The sequence below is a fragment of the Oryzias latipes genome, chromosome 20, assembly GCF_053564925.1.
Source record: "Oryzias latipes strain Hd-rR chromosome 20, Olatipes_Hd-rR_3.1".
NCBI lineage: Eukaryota > Metazoa > Chordata > Actinopteri > Beloniformes > Adrianichthyidae > Oryzias > Oryzias latipes.
The window spans coordinates 12,592,438-12,611,463 of NC_136256.1; the positions used below are offsets into that span (position 1 = coordinate 12,592,438).

The window sequence follows — 19,026 nt, forward strand, 5'->3', positions numbered from 1 at the left end:
GGCAGCAAGTTGGAGAAGACGAAAGAGGGGAAGCAAAAAAATCAAGAGTGGAAGGATTTTGACATTTTCTCAACATCTTTTCGATTTCCTCTACCTCCAGAACCTCTGATCTACAGGGGTGACTGGGCCTTCAAATTGCTGTCAGTGCAAAACAGCTATGTGAGGCACTTACCAGGTGGCTCTCCAAAGACTGCAGAGGTTTTTAGCAAACCCAGGGTAGTGCTGGCAATGTCAAGAGGGATGTGTAATACTTGCAACGTGAGGCTCTGACGCTAATCCAGACAGAGGCTTATAACAGAGAATCGCAAAGACAAGACTAGGCCAACAGGAAGCCAGTTCCTTTCGCATAATGAGTCTTCTTGTGTTGTACTAGTTTTGTCCTGTTGTGAACTCCTGTGAAGTGTTGCATATCAACGCAAAGCTGCTCTTTACATCGATTGCTTAAACATGTAGCTTTTTTACGTTGACGGCATGAACAGGCAACTGCAAAGCGTTGCATGTCATCAAAAAGATGCTTTTTACATTGATGGCGGGAACACATAACTATTGTAAAGTGTTGTATGTCTTAACAAAGCTCCTTTTTGCTTAGATTGTGTGAAAACGTAACTACTGTAAAGTGTTGTATATAACATCGCAAAGCTGCTTTTCTCATCATTTACATCAGAATCCACTGTACTAACGTCAATTACTTAAACAGTTGAAGAGTCATCGTAGTCAAAACTATTTTTTTAAAAGGTAATCTAAATTTTGGTGTGAGATTGGTTGGGCAAGGAATGCTTTGCTAAACACGAACATTTTTCATCTCTGGCAGGAAACAAAAACACAAAATGGCCAGCTTCATCCCATTTCTCCATCATTCATCATCGCTTCATTGCAAGTGGCACCAACGTATTGCAGGTGGTTTTGGCGGAGTAAACTGTGAGAGCCACTCAAGCCACCAGAAACTCCAAGGACTTTGAAGTTTAAGAGCGATAAATTACCATCTCTCGTCCAATGTGCTGACCTCCTATCCATCTTTTTGTTCATCCATTCATGACTTTGATTTTCTCAAAAACTCACAGAGCCTTGCAGGCATCCATCAACGTCGTGCCATCCTTCATCGCACAGTGTCAATGCCGGACGCTTCTTTGCTTTGTGCAAACGTATCCACAGCACTCGACCTTAAGCTCTCCTATCTTAAAACTTTGTTAAGCAGCATTAGAGTGGACAGCATTCTTCCTCCCACTCCTAGTTTTGAATATTTAATCCTTTCCTACTGTCCATTATTTCTTACACTCTGTGAGTCAAGCGGACCAGCAAAGTGCTTAGTCCTGTATTTTTTTCTGTTTATTTAAACCATCAAATATTCAAAGAACGAGTCTCCGGCACTCTGGCTCATCCCTAGCATTCCGGATAACCATCAAGCAGCAGCCGGCAGAGCGTCAGAAACGTATGCATATTTCAGGTGCTGTCACATGGGGTTGAAGCCGGGAAAGGAGCTCAAAGGCTGGCTGGCAAAGGAGGTTCAAGCTGAACTGATGACTCACCCAATCAAGAAAATCCAACATGAGGACAGCAGGAATTACAAGATGTTTGGAAAGCCGGTCGATTTACAAAGTTAGAACCTCGGGCCATCATTTCATTTATTCTTTAAAAAGAAAGCCAGTTTTCCAGCTGAAGAAAAATTGTCAAAAAAAATGTTGGGAGTAAAAAAAAAAAACACAGACCAAGCAAACCTTATTGTAGATTTATCCCTTTCAAATCCAAAAGCAAAGTTCTAGTCCGAAATGAGTTCACCCTTATTAGTGCATCATCTCCACACAATCTTCTCTGGATATTAACAACAAATAACCTCCGGTCATGTGTTCTATTTGAATCCATTCAACTGAATTGTCGGAAGAACGAAGAAGAGCAAAAACGGAATTAATGTTCTTGAATGCACTCAACACTCAACAACATGATACTCTTTGAAACAAAGATCTAAAGAATTATGGTGAACTAGTTTGTTGCCATACGTTTTAACTACACCTTTGAAATGAATATATTTTAAAAGAAGCAAGTATTAAGTGTTCTCAAAAGTAAGTCGGTCTGCGAAGGTTCCTCATGCATTGATTGAATGTAATCATTTGTGATGATATTCCCTGATCTTCATGTCTTCTATCTATCCATCCATTTTCTGAAGCTGCTGAATCCCTTTTGTGGTCACGGGGTTGTCGGAACGTATCCCAGCACTGATATTTGGTGTAGATATAAACAGGCTTGGGGTCAAGGGATCACACTTATAAACCCAACCCCATCCACACATGAAATACAAACATACCATATTTTCCACGTCGCACAAGTTCACTTCTTGTTGTTTACCTCTTTAGCAGTGGCTACACAGTTAGGCAGTAGTGCAAAGGGTCTTCCCCAAAGACCCACACTGGTTGGATCTGGCTGTGTTTCCTGATGTTGAAGTGATTTTGAGAGGTACACAACCCTCTATCAAAATGTTTGGTTGGGTGTAATTGTGAAAACTCCATTGTACACTAACGTGTAGCCTTGTACATGACATTATCTTGAAAATAGACCATTCATTGACAGTGCGCGTTATATTCCCTATAGCACCAAAAATACAGTGCATATAAGAGCCAGAGAGTTCGACACTTGTAAATTAGCATTCTTCTCCTGAAGCGTCTAGAAAAAAAACATTCTGACATTGGCCTTCAGTCTTACATTGGTTATGCATAAAGCTAAAGGGGAGTAATTAAAGCCCCACATCCAAGGCCCTGAGAGAGAAGGGCCAAAGAACAGGGGGAAAAAAGCTTTAAAGATGTGATGCCTCTCTGGTGGCTAGAGATGTTTGAAATGAACGGCAGATGGATGAGTGGAGCAGACAGGAGGGGAAGGTTTGTCCGTGACAAACAGTTCTATCAGAATTTAACCACAAAAGGATGAACGCATCTGCACACAGTTAAAATATATAAATAAATAGCTATAGATATAGATATAAATAAATACAAAATAAATTGTCGGGTTTGATCATAAAATGTATAACAGTATTGCTTTAAAAAAATTAAAGAGGTATTTACTTCAAAATGTTGTTTTTTTTTCAAAGAAAAAAGGTAGCCCATACTACAGAACAGCTGTAAATACCAAGTAAATATGTTACTTTAATAACAAAACAAACCCAAATAAAGCATTAAACTGCAAGTTATTTGCATAAAAACTCTTCCTCTATTTCTTTTCCAGCTTACAATGAAACTGTTGCTTTTCCGGTTTGGTGTTTGTGAATCTGTCCTGGGGGGCACACATCGTCACCTGGGATGGCCATGGGGAGGAGGCTCATAGCCTGGGGCCATGGATCGACAACAGAGACTGTTTATGTGCACAAACTGCTTAATATGCAGGCAGAAATACTTTGAACTCACATAAAATGACTTCAAACAAATGCATCTATATGCCCTTCTTTAGAAAACAGAACTTTATTAACCTGAATGATTCATTTGTCCAAATTCTTGATTATATATAAATCTTGGTGTGACTCTTTGGATGTAGTGTATTGAAAAAAATGTCTTTTTAAAGGCAGAAAAGTAACTGATTTGAGTTCTTGTAACTGAAAGAGAAAAACACACAGCCTCATACCTCAAGGTTGCTAGGTTACTTACTATTAAAAGATTAGTGCTACGAAAACTGTATTATTTTCTTAGAATGGGAGATGGACGGTGTTCAGGGCTGTAAAGCTTTTTGAAGCAAGCAGTTTGAATGACTTATTTTGACAGAAATTTCCTGACTTTATTAAAAACAATAATTGACACAGAATTTTCTAAATTAATAAAAATAAGGAAAATGACAATGGATGGTGTCATTTTTTGGGGTTCACATTCTGGGCAGAGCTAGAACATTTTATGTGAGGGGCTGGAAGGGGGGGTCTGTGGTAGGGTGGCAAATGGAACAGCAGAGTGGATGGCCATTACAAAGGAAAGAATCAAAAATACGTTTTTCAAACAGTTTTATTATTGTTATTATTATTAATATCTTTCTTTGGCTGAGGGGCTGTTACTTATGCCTAAAGGAGCTTGTATTGATGATTATTTTTAAATATTTGTCTATAATGAGAGCTCCGTCCATGGTCTACATATCATTTATGGCCTAGCTTGGTTAAAAAACCATGGTGGCAGTATCGGAGTTTGGACGAGGTGTAAAATTTAAGAATTTTAAGTTATCTCATAATGTGCTATGAACCGGTACATAAACATGATAGAAGCTACATTGAGTCATAACTGGAGCCAAGTCAGTTCTCCAGGTAACCAGTAGGTGCTTGTATCATAAGCCTTCAGTGGTCAATCCCACTGAGTCTTTTGTAAAATGGACTAATAAACTACTTACAATGTGGATCCAAAAGTGAAACCCACCGATAACAGAATTGCGCTTTTATACAGCATCTAAAAACGTTACCTTTTTGTACCATCTTCTACAGTGTGTTCATTGTCACTGAGAGTGGAAATATGTGATAGATCAGTTACGTAGAATAATAATATTTTTCACCAGTTGCAGAATAAATAGACAACAAGATTTTGTGGTGGTACATCTGGTCAACTTGTGCCTCTGATTTGAGTAAAATACAAGATTCCCTCTGTGGAGAAAATATTTTTTTAAGGAATTTGTTATTAGAAATAAAATATAAACGTAAAGCCTCACAAATCACATTTCTTTCTCTTAAAAAACAATATCTTTACATTGTTTACTGATGTGTGCTATTCTTGTACAATGCAAGTGAATAAAGTATAATAATATCTTTACTGCTGTGTATCTTCTAGAAGAGGCCAGTGTTTTATTCATGCCTGTTTCCAATAAACAGAGACTTTAAAGAGGTGTTGCAACAAATCACCCTTTCAACACCAGGTTGTCCCCAATCATTTTTAAATAAATGCCAGAGCAACTATAGGAAGATATACAACACTGTATTTTATCTTATTTAATCTCAAGTCCTAATGCACACGTACATGTGTGGGTTTGGAGCTTTATGTATTTCTCTACGTTCTGTTGGGCTCATAAGTCTTTGGTGTGCAATTTGGACTGGTGTAAATCAGTGTTGGTCAGTGTTGGCAAGAAAGTTTAGTAGATGTTTACTAGGCGTCTTTTAAAGGCTTATGTAACACTGCATACTGCTTTAACAATGGCGTATTTCTATACAGATAATATTTTTAAATAATGAGATTTTCATCTGATGTTCTTGCCAATATTTTCTGGCTGTAAATACGGTTCCATACGGTATATGACTGCAAAATAAATCCCATTTACCCATCACTGTTCTGTCTACAAGCTAAATAGTGGTATGGTCAACATCCAACCTCTGCCCGTCTACAAACACTGCCATTCTCCCCTTGGGGTGGCTACGGTGCAGTTGGAGAGCAGTCAACCTCTGGTCGGAAGATTGCAGGTTCAGTTCCCACCCTGCCCGCCCATGTGTCCAAGTGTCCTTGGGCAAGACACAGAACCCCACTTTCCTCCTGGTGGTTATAGGTTATAGGTTGTAGGTTGGCGCCAGTGTTAGGCAGCAGAAAATGTGTGTGTGCATGAATGAATGGGACTGTTACCGTAAAGTGCTTTGGGCTTTCAACGAAGGTAGTAAGGAAGTATACACCATTAACAAATAATTATTGAATGAACACCGGGGCTACTATTTGGAAGATGTAAAGGATTATAAGTAAAGCAGGATAGTGTCTGTCTCTCTACCAGGATGACTTGCCAGCATAGGCGGAGGTGTAGAACCCACCTGAGTTCCTAATTGCACTCATTCAAACAAGCTTCCCTTACTACCTTTTAATAGAGCACCAATCCATGTGATGTTTAGTAAGCACTTTGTTGAATGTGTCAGGTGATTAACTTGCTCGCTAACCAGCAGGTAGATACATTTAAGATTCCAGTCAGGTAATAAATAGATAGAGAAGGTAAAATGTAATCAGCCCGTCATCAAGTTGGTTAATTTTTCCAACTGGTGTTTTTTTATCTGGGTTATAGTACCACTAAGCCATGAGCCACACAAAGGAGTGAGCCAACCTTTCAGCACACCAAACCCATGACCCAGTCCCCCAGTCAATTAGCAGGGATGCAGCCAACAACAGCCAACACCCGAAAGCACAAAGCAGGGCACAAGTTGGCCGGTAGGGACAGCAGAACTGTCATTATCTACCATCTGCAGGCTGGAGAGTCTGTAGCCTGGAGGCAGGAGGAAGAGGAGAGGAGGAAAGCAAACCAATGCCTACCCTCATGTTCATTTGTAAGGGATGAGACGCAATGAAAGGAGCGACACGGACTCTCTCACACACCAGTGGAGGACAACAAAGGGATGGCATTGGTCCTACATGCAAATCCACTGGCCTCACTTCGTGAAACATGCAGAACCAGCAATACCACAGCAGGTTCAATAAGAACCAGACTACAGACAAGAAGTTCAAAAAATCGTTTTTTTTATTCAATAATTATCCCGCAAAAATGGAAAAACTACTGTAGAAGGCTTGTAAAACAGGAATGTTTAGTATGCACATGCAGTGAAGGACTGTGAGGAGCTAAAACTACTAGGAGGTTGTGCAGAATGTAAGATGGGGCTCTGCGACATATTTAACACCAGCATGAAAACTCAGCACTGACACCTCACACTGAATAACAAGGACACCGGTTGCTCAGGTTTTGGTGTGTTTTTTTTATTTTATTTCCCCCACTTCCTCCTTCTCTCCCTGTTGTTTCTGCAGCTACAGCCAAGTACATCGCTCCGCGGAGCCTGACACCTCTTGGAAAACTGAGATTCTGACTGTTTGTATGGAGACTACCTTTGGATCTTCTTAAAGCAAAAGAAAAAGATAATTGCTCAAAAATTAAAAAAAGGTAACAGTCAACTTTAAAAGGTTTTATAACACGTGTCAGAAGAAATCATTAAACAACACGCCCTTGCTGTGTTCACACCAAACACCACTAGTGTGGTGATTTCGGGGACTCTCTGTCTCTTTAGACCTGCTGCAAATTTGGTGCTAGATGCTCGCCCAAAAATATGTTCGTAAACCTGATGCTCCGGCTGAAAGTGGGAGAAGCTACATTGTAACATAGAAACATTGACTGTATTTCTCATATAGAATGTATGGAAGACACGAATTATATTTTTGATGACTTTGATGACTTGCTGTCCCTCATTAGTCAGAGGAGGGAAATAAAGAAATAAAAAAGAGAATAAAATTACTTGACCTTTTTGTTACTGTCTTGATGGAAAAAAGAAAAATATCTTGGCAAGAAATTGATCCAATTATCCGCAATGTTTATTTTCGACTCCACCCACAGTCAAAGCTGAGTTGCTGATTGGTTAACTTGAAGTAAAAGTATACATATCTAAACTTGCACGGTGCCAGAAAGGTGCTAGGACACTCAAATCGCACTGCAGGACCTCTAATCTTGTCTGTACATTGACTTAACATTAAAACTGGATGCCCATGTTACGCAAATCGTGTTCTGTGTGTTGTTAACAAGGTTTGGAGTTATGAAGACTGTGACTATTCTAACGTGACTGTGTCTATCGTGTAGTGTGTTACAAATAAGTCGTCAGTCTGACTGACTAGCTGGCAGACTTTTATTTCTGACTCTTTTGTCTCACTTAATGTGCATTAAAGTTCTGTGCGCCATATATAGACATAAGTTCAAAAATCGACCATTCATTGACGGTGCATCTTATGATTTGATGTGCTCTATAGTGCAGAAAATACGGTAGTCTTAAGTAGATGTCATGCTGGAGAGAGTCAGGTTCTATATATATTGGTTGCTTTTCGTTTGTTTTTTTCTTACAAGATGCGACCATTGAGTAGATTTGAACAGAAACAAGCTCTCACTCAAAAACGATAATCAATCTGTGGCTAACTGGATAGAAAGTGAGGTACTAAGTGTCCCCTTTTGTTAAGACGCTCAGTCAGTCTAGAAAATGCATCTGTGAGCTTAATGCAGGAAATGTAGGAAACGAGGATATAGTGTGCCCCACCCTGTGCATGATGGGAGGTTACACGATTGGGTTTAGGGGTTGGGAGGGAGGTGTACCTCTGGGGAGTGCGCCTGAACTCCCGTAACCTCAATTATTCAGCATTAGGCCTTGCTATTGATTTCCTGTTGGATCGACTTACTGAGTCTGGAGCATTGGGACAGCGACATGCTTTAGCCTTCGCTGGGAGGGATCTCTACGAAAGACTGGATGGATGGGAGTCTGTTAGAGGAGCAGGGGGAAAAAAGAGATGCAGATCCATGGGAGGACAGGAAGGTGTAATTAAGGATAGCACTTATCAAGACTGTGATAGATGGAGATGTCACAGTTCATGAGCTAGTTAGTTTGTAAGAAGTGGGAGGAATGCTCCGTTGGGCCGGGCAACCTTGGAGCGATGAGATTGTGGAGAGGCCAGAGGGTTCCCATGACTGCGGGTCGTTCTGAGGGTGCAACAATATTTATGTTTAAAGGCAGAGCTCTGCGCCTATTAGACATTGGAGAAAAGGGCGACCGTTTGAGGTTGAAGGGTTTTAGTGATGCTGAGCTTTAACTAGTTTCTCGAGCATGAAGTATGCTTCTAAAGCGCTCATAAAAGTCAACAATACGTACATGAAAGCACTTGTGTCACATCACAAAGTATTTTAAATATTTTTATTTTATATTTTATAATAATAATAATATATTATAATATCTAATGATCTCATATGTTGAGGCGGTTTTAACATCTACTTTTTTTACTTAAAGTTTTGCTGTGAAGTCCTAGGTCTAAGTCATTGCCTTTTATACACCTGCTTGGCTAATTTTAAACCAAATTGTGTCATATTGTTTGTAAATTTTGAGCCATTCCCATTAACTTAAGGGCAAATAGTTACACTTTTTAAATCCCCACTCCAACCATCCTTTGATCTGTTGTAAAAGTGGTCTTAGTGGTTATAATTATGATTTGGTACTCCGTTTTTAGCCATAATCATAAAACGTGTCGTTTTCTAGGACATAGTTTCTGCAGAGAAACAGAAATTTGCTTGGAGTTGTGGGCAGGACTGTTGGAACAGAGCTACCTCGTCAGGACATATAGTAAGAAAATGAGTACGGTATTTCTTTGTTCAAATTGTTATGAATCAGAGGCAGACAAAAAAATACCATTGGAAAAAGCTTGTAGATGTGACGTAGGACCTACATCAGCAAGCCAAAGCTTCCTGTTTCACTCCGTTCTGGAGCGTTCACTTGTAAACGACTAGCTCCATGCTTTCGTTTCCCTCGTCTGAGCTGGTATCTGGGTAAAACTGTAAATATTGGTCGCAATTTTTGTTGCATCAGTAATGTTAGGTTGAGGTTGTGAGGGGCTATAAGCTAGTGGGAGAGAGTATAGACCAGGGTTCACCAACCTTTTTGAGACCGAGGGCTATTTCATGGGCACCAAGTGGTATGAAGGGCGCCACTAAAAACCTCCTAGCCCCCCCCCCCCAAATAAAAATAAAAATCAACACAATTTGAGGACTTCCTTTTGTGTGCCCTATTTTTATTTGCTCATTTTACACACAAAAACATGCATGAATTTTCTAGACTCGTATTACAGGGGGGGTCAAACTCAGTTGCAGAGGGAGCCTAATTACAAAACAGACTTTAGGTTGCAGCCGAACAAGATAAATATTTATTGAACACACTAAAGCTAAACTTTTAAACCTTTAGAACTTTAACTTAATTTTAACTTTTTAAACATAAATGTAAATAAAAACAGACAGGAATATTAATCCTCACATTAATGGATTACTCAACCACCTCAACCTATTCTCAAAATCTTTACATTACATGAATCATAAGAATGTCCAGAAATTGTGTAATTTATTTGATCTATTTAAACTTTTGTAATAGACCCTTACTTTTAGTGATTATTTTTTAAGTTATATTTGTTTACATATTTGGGTTTTCTTTGTCTACCTTTATCTCAGAATTGATATTGTTGTCATTGACAGACATGCCGTGGTTGTTTGTTGAATATTTGCTTCAATAAAAAAAAAGAAAAAAGATTTTTTTTGGGGTGCATTCCCTGCGGGCGCCACAAGGGGTGCTCGCGGGCGCACTGGCGCCCGCGGGCACAGGGTTGGTGACCCCTGGTATAGACAAAGGGATGATAGAACATGAAGGCAGGCTTACTCTGAGCCAGCAGACCTGCAAATTTCCAATGATCTATTGAAACTATGTCCTAGAAAACAACAAGGGTTTTGAGTTGTGCCAAAAAATGACATAATCATTTTTTATGTCATTTTTATGTCATTTTTATGCCACTGGGAACACTTTGAAGAGATCAAAAGATAATTGGAGAAGGTCTTTATTGTTTAGAATTCTAAAAAAGGGCACCAAACTACAACAAACCAAACTATCAACACAAAAACATGTACACAGGGCTGTAGCACAAACTTGTCAACATAAAACTGTAAGTATCTTTTTTTATTTCAGTAAATAACAAAACAGCTGTACCTGGAATTGTGTGGTTTTCCGCGTAATGACTTTACTTTTCCCATTACAGATAGCAGAGAGGAGAGAGTACCTTTCCGTGTTTATTTTCGGATCATTTTTCATTTCAGCCAATTTGTTAGCTTTGACAAACTCAACCAGGCTTTAAATGAAGTTTGATGTGGGTGGTTCGTCTTGAATGACCTTTTTTGTCTCTGCTGAGAAATTACAAAAAAAGTGAGAAAAAAAAAAAAAGAAAAAAGTTGTTTGCAGTGAAAACATGCTGAGTCACTGTGAACAGCGGGTGTTGTCTTAACCCAGACCAAGTAAGACTTCTCAAAGATTGATGTTTCTTGGTCACTGCCGTTCAAGGAAAACACAAAAAACTGCTCCACTTTCCTGATCAGATGATACTTCAGGAATTTAAACTAACTTTACCAATAAAAGGCAGTAAGTAGTCTCTTGAATGCTGAATTAGTAAATTGATGAAATACTATTTATACTTTAGGTGTGATGCAGAAAAAAAAACTTTTAAAACACCAACCCATGAGGTTAAATATTTTGGTGCCTTCATCTCTACTGTACTTGCACAACTTTTTACTCTATGATGGGAGTGATAAGGTATGTTTGCCACAACCTAAGCTTTACTTTTCAACACAAGAACATGGTTTTGCATTCTCTGAGCAAATAAAATCTAAGGGATCCACAAATAAAACCATTAACTACGAAATGTAAGGATTAAGATGAAAAACCCAAGGAAGGCAGAGACTCAAAGACATTTGATCGGTTGTGTTGTGGATACTCAGATGATGTGGAGGAGAAACTAGTGAAGTCAGTCTCAGAAGTAATAGATCAGGAGTAATAGATAAATCTCCTAAGGGCTGGATGAGAAGAAACAGTTGGCAGGGTGTCAGAGAGAGGGAAATCCAACCATCAATCCAAAAGATTGGACAGCAAACAGCAGAGGAATAAATGCAACTCAGGTTGCCTGATGAGAAGGGAAGGACATGTGACAAGTCCTGAGTGACAAAAGCTACTGGAAGTCTGACAGCACAGCGAAACATGACAGAAGAAACTCATTCCTTTTTTTGGTGGGGCATTTTCTGCTAAAAAGAAGCAACCAGGGACTTTTGTCATTAACCCGTTACCTCAGTAGGTTGTCACCGGCGACAACTCAATAACACTCTTTTTTGGCATACTGTAAATCTTCGACCATTTGCAAAGTTGCCTTTCGGCATTTAATGGAATAATGTTGATTGCATAATCGAGTTTCGGTAGTCAAAAGACTGTCAACACTGGAGCTAAAGCTCTGGTGTTAAAGGCTAAAAGCAACAAAAACATGCGAGGCCAAACATTATGTTTCTGTTGAAAATTCCCCAAACCAAGACACGGCCTTAAATCAGCTGGCCTTCCTCCCGTGGTGCATCCTCAAACCCTAAAATCCTCCATTAAAAAAAGATATCATAGAAGCCATTTAAGTTAAAAAATAGGTGAATCATCAGCATAGACGGTCTTCCGTCAGCTGCAGTATTCCCTCGCTATATCCTGTTACACCTTTTGCCGCCTCGATGTTGAACAGATTTTTTTTTTCAGAGCAACTTTTGTATATTCATTCTATAACACTTATTTTTCTATGAAGGTTTGAAGTCTGAAAGTTTAAACAAGACAAATAATTGTTCATCTGTGTCTGAGAAAAGTGTATAAAATGTAGTGAGGCTTTTTAAAACATCTGTAAGCCTACTTCGAAGACTTAAACTATTGCGGGTCATTGCTAGAGCGTATTCTCCGTGATAAACGAGGAAACACTGTAATGGACAAATGCCAGCTGCCATCAAACTGGTTGAGCATTAACACCGTGACAGGTTTGGGACTAACACACAGTAAGCAGTGATGCAACATGTGTCTGTTCTTTAGTGGTTCCTTCAACCCACATCAACAGTTACTCAGTTTCAGCTTGTCTCAAAAAAAGTCTGCAGTTTCAGAAACCAATTTTTTTAGTAATTGTGCTCAAAACTCTTTTTAAGTTCATAAATTCCATAATTTTGTGCATTTTGCCAAGTCTTAATAGCATTTATAGATATAAAGCTAATCAAGTGTAGGTTTTTTCACTTTTGCACTAAGGTACGACAGGTTCAGTGTGAAAAATAACAGATGGTAAGAGTCAAGTCCCTGTAATGTTGCCCTTGGCCCAACCTTGAGAAGCTGTGCTGGGTTGAACCATTCTTAGTATGTTGTAAGGTATGTGGAGCACAGACAAACACGTCAACAGGAATATTCCTGTTGCTCCAACACAGAAGAACATTTCCCAGCGCCAACAGGAATCAATCGATAGGAATCGATGGGATTCTGTGGACCTGAGGTGTCTGTGTGAGATACAGAGAAGCAGCTTATAGAAAATGACTTCTGTGATTCCTTCCCTGCAGGAAATGCAGACAAAGCAAAACCACTCCTAAGCGTTTTAGTGGATCTCAACCAGATGATTTGGGCAACCGTAGCAACAAGTAAAGAAATGACTAAAGTAGAAAATTCCAAAGTGTGACAGTCAGAAGAATCTGATGTTCCTAATTCTAGCTGTTCTTTATTAAATGCTGCTAAACTCCCAACATCAGTTGGTTTCACTGTGTTTCATTACATGAATTCTCTAGTTTGCGAATTATCAGGTGTTGCTTAAAATGTTGGATTCCAGTCTTTTCAATTCTGAAAGGCTTGGAAACTTGCCATCTCTGAATGTTAAGTGTTCGATTATCTCTTGTTGTCGAATAGGAAAAAGGTTACATTCTGCTTTTATCTGCAGTCCATCACAGAATCACCTTGAACCTCCTCTTCCAAGGTGTCAGGCATTCTTGTCAATCTGTGTAGGCTTGTTTGAGTGATTGTTTTCTTTACCTCCAAAGAATTTATTTGGTCACCGTAGCTTAAGACGATTGAAAGTTTTTTTTATTTTGGGTGTCGATAATGTACTCCTTCTGAGTTATTTACATGAAGAACATCTTTGACATATGTTTATTATGTCCCGCAGCAGCAGTCACTGACTGCAAGGACCATATTGTTTTCGCAGTTGGAACGATTTCGGCGCCTTTCAGCGAAAATGTGACCCCCGCCGCATAATCGAAAAAGTCACCAAAATTTGCACACACCTCGGATAAATTGAAAAATGAATTTTCCACAAAGTCAACGTCAACCCCCCGAAGACGATAACATCATGGCGAGGGATCCCATTACTTCAAAGTAGAGTTACGAAACCAAAACACACGTGTTGGGATCCCAAAGACGTTTTGAAATCATTATGGGACGGCCACACGACCTACGGCTAGGCGGCCATTTTGTGGCGAACTCAGAGAATTGGCCATTTTTGTGTTTTTCCACGATATAGGAAAAACAACACTTTTGTTTGAGCAATTTTCATGAAATTGCACAAACTTGCTGCCAGCTCCAGTCTACAAACACCACAGAAGTGTCGTTGACCTTTGAGCTTGGGAAAAGGCCGCCATCTTGCATTTTTTTTAAAAGCCCCTTTAGCGCCACATACAAACAAAAACTCATCTTAGGGACTTTTTGCGATTGTCTTGTAACTTCTCAGGAATGTGGTGTGGTAAGCAAAAAACCGTCGCAAAAAAATGTGCAGACTCTGAAAACTATTTTTTTTGAGAATTGACTAACGAGACCAATATACCCTTGTCCTCGATATCCGAAGGAAGTTTTGAAATCATTACAGGATGGCGACACGACCTACGGGTTGGCAGCCATTTTGTGCCAAAATCTGCAATTTCACGATTTTTTGCATTTTTACACAGTATGGAAAAATTAACTTTTTTTTCTAGGGATTTTAACTAAATTTGACGCATATGTCGCTAGCATAAGTCTACAATCACCTATAGAGTGTCGTCGACCTTTGACATCGGGAAACAGTCGCCATCTTAAATTTTTTATAAAAAGCTCCTTTACTACCGGATACAAAAGAAAACTTGTCGTTCGAATTTTCATCAATCGTCTCGTAGCTTTTCGGGCCTCAATGGCAAGCTACTCTTGAAAAAATGCTGCAATTAGAAGTTTTAGATTTTTATCAACTTATGACATAGCTCCCACCAATGGAGCAATGTGTTTTTCTGAGTCAGTCGATGATGCTGATCGCTAAGCTAGCACTTTTAGCTATATTGGCATGAATAGCATTGTTAGCATAATTAGCATCTTCAATAATGTGTTTTTCTGAGTCAGTTGATGATGCTGATCGCAATGCTAGCACTTTTAGCCACATTAGCATAGTTAGCATAGTTAGCATGATTACCATTTTAAGCAATGTGTTTTTTTGAGAGAGTTGATGATGTTGATCGCAATGCTAGCACTTTTAGCAACATTTGCTTAACCTGCATTGTTAGCATAATTAGCAGATGCAGCTGCGGGCCATACAACGCCACTTGCGGCTTTAATTTCATTTAGTGTTTAAGTTCCCCTCTATGCAGGTGTCATCTAAGGCAAAAGAAGTGTGTGAATAGGAGTTTTTTCAGCAGGTAGCTACATAGAGCTTAGAAGGATAAGGCCTTAATAACTTGCACCAGTACAGTGGGGTTTTGGGTTGTCCAGGTCTGTAGAGGGTTGTACAGAGGACTGTTCGTATTTTCAAGAGAAACTAGAGCATGTACGCAAAGCTGGAAGATGTTTGGTGAGAAATCTCACAGATTTTGCTCCAGACTTAATTTTACCAGCTGTATTATGATTTTTAAAAGACTTGGAGACATATATTTTCCGTCGGGCACAAACCACAAGTTTTTATTTCCCTTACAAGATCAAATTTTCAAACGGTTGGCACTGTCGTGAAATAAAAAGGACGCTCCCCATTTGTCACTACCAAATTCAAGTCCCTGATTGGCCAAAGATCAATTGGTCTAACTTTCATTGTGCATTCAATGGCTGCACGTTTTCTATGTAGAGCCCAAAAACAGACTCAAAAACTTGGGTAGTGAAGTTGGAACGCAAGACTCATGAATGCGGAAACCTGAAACATCCACACATGTACTTTTACATTGACTTTTCATTGATGTGCGTTGCTAAGGGCAGTATCTGTGAAATAAAAACAGCTGCTGTGTAATAAGTATAAATCCACAGTTTTTTGGTAAGTGTTCTTAAAGTTTTTAAATGTCAAATAAATTTCTTGTTGATTTTTCTAAAAGTTGTCAGATTGATGTGGTGCTACCCGTCTTCTTTTTTTGTTAACCATAAGAATTGTTTCAAGTTTCCCTCAATGTTGTCAAATATCAATAATGAGCAGGATGTCTCGCCAGGCATAACAAATCTATTGAAAGTCCCCCGAAGCTGAGTAGCATTAGATTAGGCGACAAGCATAAATTGAGCCTCAATTGAATAAAAACCGTCATCACTTTGCATCTGTTCAAGGGAAAATGCCATTAAGCATCTAATGGTCTCTGATCCAACCAGCTGTCTCTGCTCCTGTGTTAGATGTTTAGTCATACTGTGACAATAAGGGTTGTTGATGTTCTGAAGTCCACTGTGGGGGCAGAACAGTCTGGACAGGAGTGGGGTAAACTCACAGCGGGGGGTATACCAAAATAAGGAATATTCATGTTGATAAGTAGGTCAGTTTTTATGAATAAAATATTAAACAAACACATTATATTACAAGGCTGCATGGTGGCTATGGCGAGCAGGCCCTGGTTCAAATCCCACCCGGTTCTTTGTGTGTGAAGTTTGCATGTTCTCCCTGTGCATGTGTGGGTTTTCTCTGACTTCCTCCCACAGCCCAAAAACATGCTTTATCAGTTACATTCCAATTCTAAATTGTCCCTAGGTGTGCATTTGAGTGAGTGTGGCCCTGGAACAGACTGGCGACCTGTTCAGGATTTACCCTTCCTTCATCCAACAATGGCTGGGTTGGCTCCACCAAGCCTGTGACCCCAAAAGGATGGAAGAAGATGGATGAATGAACATTAACATGGCACTCCTCTCAAAGACTAATGCAAGGGACACCGCCCTGCTCTGTGCCCATCGTCATGCCAACCCCATCTGTACATAAGTGATCTTCTGTCCAGTGAAAAGTCTCCTCGCCCCAACTAGGATGCCCCAGGAAATTGGAGAAGTGCATCAGCAGCCTGAAACGGTTCAGGCCCAGGTGAAGGAGTGACTCTAAACCCAGTGCAAAGGCTCTGAAGAGTAAAAGCTCCCACCTTTGAGGAGAGAGGTTTGTTGCAGCTTCTAAACAAAAACAGAATTAGGTGATTTATTTATTTATTCAGTTACTAAATTTGTAAGAGAGCAGCTTAAGAAGGAAACCATAAACCAGACCAAGATTTGAGGACACAGAAAACACTTTTATAAATAATAATAATAATACTAAATTGTTATTCAACTTAAGTCAGATTAGCTTTTATTGCTTAAAGACCCACTCGGATGAAAATTGTGTTTTTGGTGTTTTAACATGTACCCTCGTCATATTTTTGAAAATAGAGGACAGACATAAAGAAAATTAAGCTTAAAATTACATTTTGAGGATTTCTTTATTTAAATTGTTCTGAATCAGGAGCAGACGGGAAAATGAAGTTTGAAAAAGATCTTATTTTTGACATAGAAAATATGCTGGGCGGGCTACATGCACCCTACTCCAAATAAACAGAGAGGTCTCAGCCATGAGGAGGGGGAGGAGGGCAGGGTGGCTCCATGCTTACAGTCCTGCCCTAAATGTCCTAGAAATCCAATTTTTGGCTTAAAGCAGCATATTGACACTAAAAGAACACTGGAAACGCTTTTACAATAGATCGGAGTAGAATAGGATCTTTAAGCAGTCGAAATATTAGTAGTTTGAATTTTTAAGTATTACTATCTATTCTACTACAAAAACCCACATTTTTATAGCCTAGAAACCCCATCTTGGTTGAGTTTCTTATTTATAAAAAAAAAAGATGACAACTCCTCCGCTTCCACAGAGGAGTATAATCACGTACCAAATGTTTCCTTAAGGTCTGAACATTTCTGAGTCTAAAAGTTCAGTCTTAGACATCCTTGAGCAGATTCCTTGAGTGCAAAGACATTATTGTCCTTGGGAGTGTAAGAAGCCGCAATTCTTTTTTAAAAATAACTCTCCCATTAGGGCTTATTTCTGCTGTTTTTCTGTAAGATAATAGGGCTTAACAGTTCCTAGAAGTTCGAATGATGCATTGCAATGTGGCATTTCTCTAGGGCAACAGTGGCAACATAAACCAGAACATGTCTGCGCGAAGCATGACAGCGGCCAGGCCACTTTGCACTATTTATGTGCAACATGCACCGTCCTAATTCAGCCTCTCTGCTGCTCGGCTCCTGTTAGCAGTCATTCAAACCAATTAACACCTACAGAGGCATTCAGGTCTGATTCCAAACGCCTGCATGCAATTAGGAAAAGGAAACATAGACACTTAAAACAGGAAAGGTTTTTAAGACACTGAACAGAGAATCAGGACTGGGCTTAGCTAAGTGATTGGGAGCCACAACTGGTAGTATTTACGACTACATAAAGGTCAACCCAAACTTACGACATTTAAACTTCGGAAAATGTTTACACCACACATTGGTATTACGACTAACATTTCAAAAAGATGAAAAGTAAAATAATGGTCTATTTGTCCTGCTTTAAACTGGTTTTAGGGTTCCCAATGGAGTAGTCGGCCACGAAAGAACCGCGCTTTGATCTTCAAAGACTCCGCCCAATCCAGATCATCGCTATGAAATGCTGGCGCCACGAGTTTTTTGGTTTGGCTCACTTTCCCAGAGTTAGCCCTTCCGGGCAGGTTTGTGTTTCCAGAGCCGCACGGCTCCTGTTAATACGAGAGCGAACAAAGAAAGCGCTGCCGGTCCTCTCGACGACCGCCGACGGAGATCTGAGGACAGGCTTCGGAAATGTGTCGGAGCTTTCCGAGCTCTACTTTCCTCTCAGAAATCACCTTCTCTGGTTTTAAAATGTTTGAAAATTGAGTCACGGCATCTGGACTTATCTCTATCTATATATAGTCTCCAGATGACTCAATTTCAAGACAAAACTCACCTGGACAAACGAGAATCTTAATTTCAGAATGATAAACCTGATGCCATGTTTCATTGAATTTAATTCGCCATAACCTTTCAGTGGTTGCCACAGCGAATCAGCTTTCACTTCCTGTATTTAATCCAGGCTGGGCACCAGCACAGGGAAACACAACGGACCTCCAAGCACCCACACTGGATGAAGCTCTTTGCACAACCTGGGAATCGCACCACAATTTCCCATGTGCCAGTCCTGCACTTAACCAACTGAGGCATAATTATCAATGAATATTTGGCCAAATATGTCAAAAATATGTCAAAAACCATCCCAAAACCCAAACAAAACATCATTGACCCACAACAATAACACGACATCAGACCAGTGACATCCCTGAACTGGACCTTCCCTTCAATTTCCTCTCTGCAGACTTTGAATTATTCATCCGTTCCTCTGGGAGGCCCCTACAAACAGCTTAACTATATGATGGACTAATGAGGGCTATCGATCGAATAATTGATTGCTTTATGCATGGCCCAACTGACTGTCCACTGATCCATTTGGGCAGCTCATTACTTAATATGCATTA

The 19,026-nt window shown here is 39.7% G+C and overlaps 1 protein-coding gene and 1 long non-coding RNA gene across 3 annotated transcripts in view; one reads left to right on the forward strand and one right to left on the reverse strand.

Moving 5' to 3' along the window:
• Nucleotides 1-4,662, forward strand: part of LOC144988369 (uncharacterized) — a 40,089-nt gene extending 35,427 nt beyond the window's left edge. Inside the window, exon 4 of the long non-coding RNA XR_013652256.1 lies at nt 812-4,662. This is a non-coding gene — a long non-coding RNA (uncharacterized LOC144988369). The remainder of the gene's footprint in view (nt 1-811) is intronic.
• The window catches only part of LOC101161760 (partitioning defective 3 homolog), a 409,769-nt gene that overhangs the window by 301,982 nt on the left and 88,761 nt on the right, over nt 1-19,026 (reverse strand). The window lies entirely within an intron of this gene.